This window comes from Ambystoma mexicanum, chromosome 8 (genome assembly GCF_040938575.1).
Source record: "Ambystoma mexicanum isolate Mex_15411 chromosome 8, UKY_AmexF1_1, whole genome shotgun sequence".
Classification (NCBI taxonomy): domain Eukaryota; kingdom Metazoa; phylum Chordata; class Amphibia; order Caudata; family Ambystomatidae; genus Ambystoma; species Ambystoma mexicanum.
In genome coordinates, this window is record NC_090929.1 from 1148042044 (window position 1) to 1148054927 (window position 12884).

At 49.1% G+C, this 12884-nt stretch overlaps 1 protein-coding gene across 3 annotated transcripts in view; it reads left to right on the top strand.

Annotated features, from left to right (window-relative positions):
- ANK3 (ankyrin 3) overlaps positions 1 to 12884 on the top strand; it is a 2768233-nt gene that overhangs the window by 562762 nt on the left and 2192587 nt on the right. The gene's annotated exons all lie outside the window — the stretch shown is intronic.

The following is a 12884-nucleotide window of genomic DNA, read 5'->3' on the forward strand; positions in this document are numbered from 1 at the left end:
AAGGAGGAGAAAGGATAGTAGGGGAAAGCGAAGGATCCGGGAACCAGGAAACAGAGTTCCGCGAAGGCGAACTAAGTAGCACACGTCTAGCCACAGCTAACAGTAGCGTTGAGACGTGCGTGGGCCGCAGGGGTGTGGCTAATTTATAGAACGTGCTGCATCGGACGTGAAGGCTGGTAAGCAGCGTTCTGTGCTTACGGCCATGTTGGAAATACAACAGAGTGTAAGCCCCGACGTGTCAAGGACCAGGAGGCCCAGTAGGGGCGTGTCCGATGGTTTATGACACCTTCCTAGTGCTTGAGTAAATTTCAATAGCCTGTGTGCAGTCATGTGCACGCTCTCCATCTTCCACCACTTCTGCTATGAATCATGCTGGGTTACCATTACTGAATCTCACTATTTTGATCTCCGGTCTGGACAGTGTAATCTCGTAACCTGTAGCTCTCTGTGTGGTCAGTGTGGATTTTGGCTTATTCAGTATTGCAAGGAGAGCGTGCTCCACGTACAGTGTTGTGGGGCACCCATTGTTATTGAGGATTTTTATACCGCAAATGCTGCTGCGGCTAGGCTCTGTTCGCATGGGAAATTACCCATCATTACAGGATCTAAATGGCCACTGTAAAATGCCACTGGCTTATGTCCCATGCTTGTTTTTTGGGTCAGTACTGCTTTAATTATTGCAGTATAACAATGTGAAAATATGAATTGTTGTTCATAGCTGGGGGTAGCTAGTACTGGTGCAGTTGAGATGGCGTGTTTTAACTCATTGAAGGCCTCTGTCATTTCCCTTCTCCATCCCAGCTTCTTTTCTGCCCTCTGTGCTTCTCTAAGAGTCTCGAGCAGTGGTCCTATGTATGAGCTGTAATCAAAGACCCATGCCCTGCAGTAGTTGCAAAGGCCCAAAAACTGCTGCAATTCTCTTGTCGACTGCGGCTGTTGTGTGTTCGTTATTGCTTGTGCTCTTTGTGGTGCAAATCTTGTATAAAACGCCATGACCCTCCTTTTGCCTTGCGCACCGGATACACCGCAGTGTTGCACTGCGATTCTGATGGTACCAATATCCCTCTATCCACTAGGGCAGTTATTGTTTCATATATTCCTTCATCAGCTTCTTTGGATTCGTATTGCACCTTTCTTTAGCTTTATTTTTACTCCTCCAAAGCTCTTTATGCAGCCTACGTCATATGGACTAGTGGTCCATAAAGAGGCAGGTACTGCAGCTAAATCTTCCTCGTAGAAGGGTTCCTGGGTAGTGGCAGGTGCTTCTAGTCCCATTGCTATTTTTTGTGCTACCTCCTTGTATGTCACTCTTAGCCAAATGTAGACGTTCATTTGGAACACCATTTCCCCATCTCCTGCTTCGTCTGAGAATAGTTCCTCATCTGACACCTGTGTTAGCCTGCATCCTTCTGCCAGTGCTATTACTGCTATCTATGCTTTCCCCTCCCCATCCTGTGCGTGAACTGCACTGTAGTCTGTGGTTGCCACAATGCTTTCTATGTCCACTGATGATATAGCCCCTTCTCCTTCACTGGTCGGTGTTTCTGGTCTGAAAAGGTAAGCTGCCGGTCTCCTCCACACCTTGCCCTCAATTCCCGGTAGCCATGCTAGTGCCATGTCAGCCCCATATTGGAAGGGGTCCCCATCAATGGGCTCTGCCCTCGCTACTCTTTTGCCACAGTACGCCTGAAGTACGTGTCGTGCTGTGAGCATGTTGATGCCTGGTGTGGAGCACACTATTCCCTTATCAGTAAATGATATGGTCATGTTCAACCTGCTCATTATATCTCTCACTAGTATGTTTACTAGTGACTGCTTTGAGTATAGCAGTGGTAGAGACAGGTCGTGATCTCCAACAGATAAGGAGATGTCATCAGTGAAAGGAACCAGTCCTCGAGCCCAAGAGAATCCTTGAGTGTGCATAGCTTCGCCTGACAGGTTGAACTTCCCCTCTCTAATACAGGACATAGTGGCCCCTGTGTCAACTAGGAAGGAAAATGTGTTTCCGATAGGATGGGACACATCAAAGACGTCTGTGGGCTGTCCTATTGTAGATACAGTGACTGACCGCTCCCTGAATATGGGTTGTGACCCAGTATAGTCAGCCTCCCCAGTTACGTCTGTTGTATTGGCGTGTCTGCGGGTTGTAATTTGTTGTCTTGTATTCGTGTGAGCTGTTGTGCTGCCTGGACGTGTTGTTGTTGTGCCATTGCTGTTTTGTGTGGTTGCTGCTGTGGTTGCGTGTATGTTTGTAGTGGTTGCTGCTTGCCCGAATCCCCTCCCTCTCATGTATCCGCCCCTCCCCCTGTAGTTGTTTGTGTACCCGTTTCCCATTTGAGTGTATCCACCTCCCATTTGTGTTGGGTATTGTGCTGTGTATGGTGGGGGTGGTGGCATTTGCGGTGTCATTATTTGTGCTTGCTGTCATGATGCTGTTGTTGGGTAGTGTCTTGTCGGTGTGGCCGGTGTGGGGCCTGTGATCAGTGCACATTCCATGACATATTTGGACAGTTTCTTTTGGACCAGTTTCGCTTCCTCTGCCTTTCTGTCTTCCTCCTTCTGTTTCATCTTCTCTTGCCATAGTCTACAATGATGCACTATTGTGAGCTGTATCTCGGGCTATGCCTTAGCTTCCATCCCTACTAATTTCTTTAGTTATCTCTGTACAGGCTCTGGAAGACCCTAAATCAATATATGGTAAAAAATTGCTAGTGTTTTGTCCCACGGTTCCTGCGTTCCCAGGCGCCACTTTTCCTGAATTTCCTGGATGTAATCAACAGGATCTTCATTCTCTTGCATTTTGCGTGACTTTATTGCTCCTATGTCTGAAGTGTCTCGGTATTACACCCTCAACGCCTGCCACAGTGCGTGTCTGCAATTTGCAAATGGTAACCCATCATGCGATGTGTCACTTATAGTTACTCCTGGGAATCCCGCCCTCTTCCAAATGTCATCTGCTGCGTCACCCAGTATTGAAATGAGTAACCCCTTTACATCACCCACCGCTAATTTCTGCCCTGCAGTTTGTTTTTCATATATCCATTTCCCGGCCCCTCCGCTCAACGATGGGAGTCTGCATTTGATGTTTTCCTTGTCTGCATGTTTCCAGGGGATATATTGTGGCCTTGCACCCCCTCTCTCTAGTAATGGCATTAGAGTGTACTCCTTTACCTCCCCTGGTGTACGACTGTGTGGGGATGTGTGAGTGTATTCGCTGTCCTCTTCCATGTCAGAAAGTTGTTCAATAAAATCAGTAATGTGTTGTGTTACTCTATCACCTCCTATGCTCTTGTTTCTTCTCTGCGACCGCCGTGACCCTCCCTGTGTGCATTAGCTAGCTCTTCCATTCTGCGTCCTGGGAGGTCTCTGAGTCTGTTAACATATGGTGTGTGTTGTGCTGGCGGCGTCAGTGGCCGTGGCGTTCTCCCTTTTAGTTGCCTTTCCTTTTCCACCCCTGCGTTTTCTTCTTCTCGCATCTCACATTCCCACAATGACTCGGAGTCTGTACGTGTTATGTATAATTTGCTTAACCCCTCCCCGCTTCCATAACTTCGTCCTCCACATGATCCCTCCTCTTACTCACTGAACAACCCATCTCAAAATGTCAATCCTGGGCCTATGCGCTTTCCTCCTACTCTAATGATCCCTAAATCTATGGGCCTCATCACACGGTAGGCGGAGGTCCATGCCGGTAAAATACCGGCACCGCCTTGGTGGAAAGAGGAATTACTGCCCTATTCCAAGGTTTGCAGGGCAGTAATTCCCCCTTCCCCCATTGCCCTTCCCCATTCCCATTTTTGCCCCATAGGGCTCTATGGGAATGTGGAAGGCGCTAATTACGGTGCCGCAAATTGCGGTACCGTAATTAGCACCCTGGTCCCTTTGCGGGTTGGTTTTTAACGCCTGCTAAACAGCAGGCGTTAAAGTACCTACCCGCAAAGGGACCTCGTAGTAAAGCGGTAAGGGTTAACGGTCACTGGTACCATTACCGGTGACTGTTAACCCTTACCGCCTTCCGTGTAATGAGGCCCTATGTCTGTGTACTCACCTTTCGTCTCCGTTCCTCCCTCCTGCGGTGTTGTCGCTACTTCCTTATTGCTATACGTGTATGTCTTGGCCCTGCATTCCCTGCGCACCTCTCCTTGCTCTGTATTCTTTTGCTTGCCCGCTTTACCACCTACTTCCGTCCGTTCGTACTTTGCAAAGGTCATTCATTATTGCGTCACTTACCTGCTCTAACATCTTCTCTTCGTTCTCCTTGTTGCCCCATATTCCGCCCTCCTTTGCCAGTATACTTTCTATAACCTTCCCCTCTTCATATTTTTGTGCGCTTTCTCTTCGTGCACTTTCTTCTTCCTCAACAGCCCCATTTCTCTGTCATTTTCTTCTCGCCCCTCTTCTTTTCTCCTAATCTCCCGCTGTTCCATGCGTGCCACCCTTTCTGCGATCGCCCATATAGGTCTTCTTCTCGTTTCCTCCGTTCTTCCTCTTGCCCTTTTAACCCTACTTTGTCCCCCTTGCTTCCCTTCCTCCTCCCCCTCCTTTTCCGCTCTTCCCGCTCGAACTGTTCAATGAGCGCGCTCCGTGCTTCCTTCAATTCTGCTAATCTTAACTCTAGCATCTCCTCTTCCTTCAGTGTCAGACTCTCTTCTTCCTCTTTACTTACCTCGCACCCCTTCTGTGTGTACTCTGTCTCTTCTTTACTTGCCTTCTTTACCGCTTCTTCCTCCTCCCCAGTTAATGGCCCTCAAAGCTTCAATAGCACCTGAGCTGCTACCCATTTGTCCTATGCTCGCTAAGTCTAGCTGCACCTTTTTTTCACCTCCGGTGCTTAGCTGTGTTTGTTTCGTATCCACTGCACTCCTCGCGCTCACCCCCTTTTGGTAACTGTCTACTGGCGCTTAGGGTGGTGGGCTGTATGCAGGGTTGGAATATCCCTCGGCTGCTCTTAGTTGTGCCCGTGTTTCTTCCCTCAACTCTCTCATCGGATACAGCCCCTCTGTTTCTTTCTTTCTTTCTTTATTTATGGGTGTCACTTTCCTTCTTCACCTCTGCGACCGCGAACAATCCTTCTGATTCTTCCTCACTCTCCTAAGCATAGGGTTTTTCCCGGGCGCGCTGCACCCGCCCTCTCCACTCACCTTTTCCTCCTTTACTCCCTGCATTGTGAAAGATCCCTTGTACCCCTGGTGCATACCCCTGGAACATTTCCCAGAGGTCGAAAACTTCTAGGAGGCTCGCCAACTTCTTCCCCTTGTATGTGTTATGTAAATACGCAAGTAGTGAATGTTAGGTGGTCATGTCAAAACTGCCGTTGGGTGGCCATGGTATCCTTATTTTGTTATCTGACCCTTGTGTCCATTCAATGCTGTGCTTTACTATTTTATCTCTGTGTGGTGCTAGTGTTGCGCAGATATGTTGGAGTGGTGTTGTTAAAGTGCTGGTCCTATACCCTGCCCCTATCCCATAATACGCAGTCATCTTTAAAACTTTACTTTCTCAGTACCACTGTTACCTGGCCCTGCAAGCCGGGTTCTTCCGATTTTACGCTGCAATGAAAACAATTGTAGTACAATGCTTTTGTGCTGGGCGTCACCGCCCTCGTTATTCCTACAGCAGTGTCGCCTTCTTTTATGCTCCTCCTTCCGGAGCTAGGGCCCCCTTCGACCCGTGGCGCACCAGCCCCCTGCGTGCTTTTGAGCTGACCCGCCTTTACTGTGCCGCTGCTACTTGGCACACCTGCAACATACTCCTGACTCTTCCTCCTTTTCCTCTGTCCTCACTGTCTGCACAGTGTACACTCTTCTGATCCCCCCCTCCCGCCCCCGTAGTCGAGCGTGTGCCGGTGTTTTCTGTGCACGTCCGCCTCTCCCCCTTCACCCCTCCCTCACCGCGTATCCCTGCCCCGATCCCCGACCACTCTTGGAGGAAGAAGACTGCAGTATCCTATACAAGCCCAATGGGTGATGTCACCAACTACTACAAAGGGTTCCCTGTACGAACAATTACAACAAGGGATGAATGCGCGCCATATTTGACAAACTTGTTCCCCGTTATCCCCACAGCTGTCTTCCCACCACACCTGGAGTGGAGTATCCGTCAATTACTTCATTATTATAATCAGACTGCGCACTCTGTGTCGCCTCTTGTGTGATAAGCCCCCTCTCTAGGGGAGCTTAACCAGCCAATTATCTTCCACACTGAGAAACAATCTAGCTACCTCCTGCGGGAATACGTCATCTATTCAGAGAGTTAAAACACTCGATCAATAGGATTCTCCATCTATTCATTGATCTACAACGCCAACTCATAGGAATGCCACACCCCCTTATACAGGTGTCCGCAATCTTGACCAATCAGCACGATCCGCTAGTCACATGTGGGAGCTTGAAGCCCGACCCAGCCAACCCTGTAACACTAGAGGAGATGGCCCTCGTACCAGTCCCCGTTACACCTTACACACTGATCGCCACTCGATGGCCAAACTCTTTTCTTAACACCCTGTAAGAGCCACACGCACCCTTTTTACAGTTTTCCCACGCAACATTGTATTGCTGGTTGTGTGTGCCATACTCACATCGAGTTCTCGCCTGCTGGTGCCGCTCGACCGCGGGCACACCTCCCAATCAGCTTGCCGCCTCCCCTCGTCTGGACCACGTCTGGACACTCGCCAACCGCGGATGGGATACTTCTCAATTCGGCTCCCGATGACCACTCTCTGGATTGCGCTGTCCGGTCGTCTCGCAGTTCTGCGATGGTCCTGCAGTCCTCCAAAGGGGGCAACAGCACAGGGGGCTGCGTTGCCGGGTCACCTTGACGCAAGCGGCCTCGCTGTGATCTCACCCAGTCTCAGCAGATCTCAGCAGTGCCTCCAACTTGTCGGCGTAGTTTTCCTGGGGGCCGGTAGGGCCATCCGCGGACCTGCGGGGTTGGGGAGGCCCCAACTCCTCCTGCGTCCCAACAGAGTATGAGGCACACACAAGAGCAAAGAGTTACTGCTGTTTATTACACAAAACAGGCAGGGACGGGCTCACAGATCATAGGCGTCCGAGAGAACACTCGTTCTTGGTGGGCTCGCAGGCCCTTTTTCTAGCTGTATGACGTGGTTATGTACGTCCCCTGAGAGAACTAGCCCCCAAACCTAACGCCATCTCGGATTGGCTATCCGAGTGGTGGGGTTAGTATAGGCACATATAGGAAGGATAGTTAGTGGTGGAGAATGGGTCAGGTGGTACGCTTGGGCCGTTCCTAATAATCGCTACAAGTGAATTGTTACAAGGGGACGATTAGTGATTGGTTAAACTGTAATGGTGTCAGTTGTGTGGCCCTCGTATTCTGATTGGTTCACTCGCGAGCCCCCAAGCCTGGGTCCATCGTTGTTCCCAGCTCGCGGTGTACCTGGTGCTGGCAACAAAATATGACTATGTGTCAGTGGCAGACAATGGGCAGGTCTGACTATTGGCTGGTGTGCATGTCTTTCCCATCACTGTCAGTGTCCAATTTGTCACTTCATTGTTGCAGTCTGTGTCCCAGACGTGAGACCCCAGCGCTTCTCTGGTCCCTGTGCTTGGCATCATATCAAGTCGGCATAGTCACGTGTTGCGGGACCGGGGCAGGAGCAGAATTATGAGCATTTCATTTGTATTTCGGCTCTGAGGAGTGCCTAGCAGTGGCAGGTGTAACCTTGGCACGGGGAGCGCGGCATGTAGATTGCAACATTGCAGCCTTGGTTGGGGGCTCTTGTCGGGGCCTTGTTCTGCACGACCAGCACCTTGCAGCCTTGTCTGAGCTGCTCCGGCCTGGGCACTCGGTTTTGCGGCCTACCACGGCCTGTCTTATGGGTGGCGGTACATCGTCCATAATATAGGGGTCGCGAGGGGCGACAGAGATTCATATGCATTAGTCCACATGCAGTGGTTACGTCTTCAGGGTTTTAGTGGCAAGGAAGCGTCTGCAAGCATGTACACAAGCTCTTCTGGCATCTTGCGTTTCTGCGCTGCTGTGGGTTGCCTATGTAAAACATAACAATGAATGTGTGGGTGTATGTGGTCCTCTATGTCATAGCACTGAGTATGTTCTTCGTGTGAGTTGGTGTGTGGGTGTTGAATGTGCTTGGTGGCACGTATGTTCTTGTCTGTTGGCTATGTCGTCATGGCATCTTTAATGATGGCGGTATTTTGTGGTTACTGTCAAATCGAGGTGCTCCATATGGTCGATGTCAGTTCCACCTGAGTTTGCCGCACGTGGTTTTGTTAACTGCAGGCTGCCTGGCCGTGTGGGGCGTGGCCACAGTGGATCTTGACGTCTGGTGCGACAGTGAGCTGGTCGAATTCCTCTTGCGGGGGGTGTGTGGGTCATGACGTCCTGGGACATGGTCTGGATGGAATCGGGGGAAGGCATTCTCCCATTTTCCCACTTCACTAGCTATGGTGAGGCAGTTTAAGGGCGAGAGATATGGTTTGACTGCACTTATTATTTTGGTGGTGAGTGCCGCTGATGATGCGATGGCGCTGACTTGGCGCGTCATTGAGAGAGTGGAGTCCAGGAAGACTCTGTGTTTTAACTGCCTCTGAAGCCTTGATGACGGTGTTCTCAATGCTGAAAGATGTATATTGGCTGCCAGGTTTATTGCGAGTTTCCTTCGGTCCCACTAGGAGGATTTCAGTTTTCTCGCCATTTAGGCAGAGTCCATTAGCCGCCATCCAGCCTTGAATAAGGGCGTAGGTTTTGTTGAGTGTGGCCAAGTCAAGATCATAGGTGCCAGAGGGCGGGATGAGAACTTGTGTATCATCAGCATAGTTGGCATAAACTATTCTGTGATTGTCCAGGTCAGTGAAAAGTGGCAGGGTGAATAGGTTGTATAGTGTGGGGGCGGTGCAAGAGTCTTGTGGAACTCTGCAGTGGATGGTGTTTGGGGGAGCGCAGACCTGATCTGAAAACACTCTCATGAGTCTTCCTTCTAGGAAGCAGTTTATCCAGGACGTGGCTTCCTCAGAGAAATGGGCGGCGTCCTTGAGATGCCTGCATAGGGTCTTGTGATCGACAAGATAGAATGCTGCCGACAGGTCAAGGAGCAGGAGCAGCGCTGGCTTTCCTTTATCCAGAAACTTCCCCAGAAACTTCATTGGAAAGACGAGGATGAGATATTATTAGGATGTGGTATTTCACTAACATGAGGTTGCAGTGGAGAGAGCAGGAGAATCCCCTTTCCTGTCCGGCCTAAGGCTACAAACAGTAGGTTGTGCAGAATGGGGGAAATTAAGCGTGGTTCCCAATGTTGTTTGGTCTGAGGTGTCCAATAGTAGGCAGGAGGATAGGAGGATAGGAGGATAGGGTGACAAGGATATGGTCAGGATAGGGAAGGTGTCAGATAGACATGATTCAGGAGTCAATAGAGCAGCAGTGGAAGGAAAATTCAGATATGAGCAGATAGAAAGAAACGGGCAACCACGGCTGCAAAGCACTTCAGTCCACGTGTGAATGGACTGCATGCTCGGGCATGGAATTATGCTGGCGGTTCTGCTGGGAGATGAGATCAAAGGCTGGAAATAATGCGGAAGCCGAAAGAGCAACTGGAAGGCTGGGACAGGCAGAAAATGAAATGCACGAGGTGCACGAGAAAAAGCAGTCGGATAGATTCCGTCTTGAGACAGAGGAGAAGCAGAAGAAGTAAATACCAGGGTCAGGGGGTCAGGTCTGGAGTGCTGCATCAGGGTGGCTCCGGTGAGGAGAAAATAGTGGAAGGCTAGTTCACGAACGTTGCAGAAGTCCAGGAAAGTAGCAACGTGGCGGACTGTGTCTCAGCAGCGTTTAAGTAGCTGGGAGTCCCTCTGGTGGTGAAAGAGGGAAACTAGACCGAAAACTCCCCATCATGGTTTTGATCCTGGGCGGCAGCCATCTTCAGTGAGGGAATGAGCATTAGGACTCTATTGATCTTCCAAGAGTGCCAGAGTTTCCAGGAAGATCGATTCCTGACAGATATGCTATAACACCCTGAAACAGACTCTGTGCCGGAATCCGATCCTAGAGGTAGTCAATTTTTCTAAAGAATTCATCTTACAAACAGATGCCTCCCTTACAGGGTTAGGAGCAGTCCTGTCCCAGGTTTGCGACGGATTGGAACATCCCATATTATTCTCCAGCCGCAAACTGTTCCCATGTGAAAAGAAGAACTCTGTGTTGGAACTAGAGGCCCATAGTCCATCTTGGATACTACATCTTAGGACGAAAAGTCAAACTTGTCACAGATCACTCACCCCTAGTTTGGATTTGCCAACACAAAGACTCCAAGCCTCGGGTCATGCAATGGTTTCAAGACCTACAAACCTATTGTTTTACTGTGGAGCACCGAAAAGGAAAAGACCAGGGAAATGTAGATTTTCTTTCCCGGTTCACCTATGAAACAATTATGGCTACATTGCATGGAGGAAGGGTATGTAAGAAACCTGAAGGTGTCTCCCTGACTAGTCCCCGGGGATCTGTCTTCCAGGTGGCCAGGACACGACCATCGCTATTGGATCCAGTTCCCGGGGGTGGACCAGTGAGGGACGATTACCTGGATGGGGTGTCCTCAGGGAGTGGAAGCGGGACACGAACGGGTGAGACATGCTATCCCCTTATACCTTTTCCCCATACTACCCACCCGAAGGATACTCGGACACTCTACCCCCAACCCACTTTTCCGACACAAACAATTTCACACATCGCAAAAGATGACGAACAAACACTAAAGCCATTTACCTGACATGTCCCAATGGCAGGGTCAGGCAAAGTCAGGCAGTTGACTGGAATCACATACACAATACGGCACTTTCCCTTCCCCACAGGGATAAAAGGTGGAGCACAAGAGTACAATACAAACAAGGAAGACCGCATGACGAGATAGCTAACTCAGCCCGGCAGTTCAAGAGGAGGAGAAAGACAGCGCAAACCAAGAAGGGTGACAAGGAGAGAAGCAACCTTTCCCTTTCCGAGACAGGCCTGTGAAACCTCCACAGACAGAATCGTAAGATTGCGAACAATAGCCAGCGTGTGTTGCAGTAGATGTCAATGGTACACAAGGCCCTCCTCCGCTGATAACCAAGCAGAGGGGAGATGCTTGCCCCGTGGTACCAGCCTTGACTCCACAGACCAGGAAAAGAAGCAGTTCATCACAGCCAGTGAGCCGAGGGAGAGCCGATAAGAAACAAACTGTGTTTAAACAAAAGTAGCAATACGACTAATTGAAGAAATTACAAATAACTGTTTGTTAAATACGAGAGGGAAAACCAGTACAGAGGAGTCAAACACCATGTGGGTGTTCCCTTGAGAAACTCTGGGTGATTAGACTAAGTTTGATACTACAGTTATCGGAAGGCTTTGGGAACGGCACGAGAAGAGGGTCAAAGTGATCATACAGGGCTCTAGTAAAATCCACCATACAGTCGAAGGTCTTTGACCGACAAATGATGCTAAAGCTAAGGGAAGTGAATCCCACTTCATAAGAACTGTGTGAATTACAAAAGTTGGCAAGAGTGAACCCGACGTATGGATGCCAATAAACAGGGGACAAAGTCTGAAATCCCAATGTACAGTGTGCTGACAAGAGTTAACCCGGCAGAGGGTTGTCCACAGAGAACTGTTTAAAAAGACATTAAGAATGGCACAGAGGAGATTGTGTTGAAAGCCATAGTGAACCTGACGAAGGGAGGATGACATTCAAGAGCGATCTGAACCCGGAAGCGGGGGAGCCAGGGGTGAAAAATCATCACCCAACTTGCAAGCAGAAAGGAACATTTGTTTATTATTTTGGAACACATCAGATCATCAGAGACAAGAGACATTTTGTAGAAAAACCACTGAAGGCTCTGATAGTTTCGAGTAGAACTTTTGGCTTCTGCTTGGAAAGTTTGAGCGTGTGCTGTGCTTTGAAGTCCTTCCTTGTCCCGTGCTCAAAACTTGGGAAAGGGAGATCCCGACTAACGCATCCTGACTTATTATTTGAGAACACTTCTTTCTTTCCTGTAAGCCCTATCCCACACTTTTTGTTTGTATTTAGCATAAGGATTGGCAATAGGCCCTTTTATTTTTGACAAGACACCACTGGAACTGCCATATTATTATTTGATAGTCATAGCTTGATCCCATATTAGATTTAGGTTTAGATTAGGTGTTTTTCCAACCCGCATATAGAGTGTAATAACCACCTTTGAACTGTGATCACTTCTGTCTGTCTTTACTGTTGCCACCATGAGTTCCTTACACCACTAATAAGATCAGGCAGGGTCAGGCACTTAATCTTAATTACATAAACCTGGCACCTATTAGCTCTCCCCACATGGTTAAAAGGTGGGACAGTGAGAAACACTCTGAGCAAGGGGATGCACCAAAAGGAGCAGTTCTTCCAGGGCGAACCAGGCGAAGCAGAGCGACAGGCCGTGGGACGGAACCTCTTTTGACGCACCTCTTTTGTGTTTCAAGGATACCAGCCACCCTCTTGCGTGAATGGAAGAGTTGGGGAGGTGCAGCCGCAGTTGTATCAATCTTGACTTCAGGATCAAAGCCGCGAAAGACGAAAATGAATTAACACAGCCGGTGAGTTGATGAAAGCAATGAAATTCCGGTCTGTGTTAAATGAAACTTGACGGCAACAGTATCCGACGAAATCCAAAGCATTGAAAAGAAGTGTAAATGAAAGATGCAAAGTAACTTAGTGGTCCGGCGAAAGAAGATTGTCCAATCGAAAGTCTCTGTTAAATGTCTGATGCCGTAGAGCAGCGGTAAGAGAAAGAAACTGAGATGCAAGATTTGAACTGTTATGTTTGATGCCGGAAACCTGGATGTGAGAGATAACTTTCAACTTTGACTTAAGCACTGTGCTCAAAACTACATTCACTAAGAGGCCT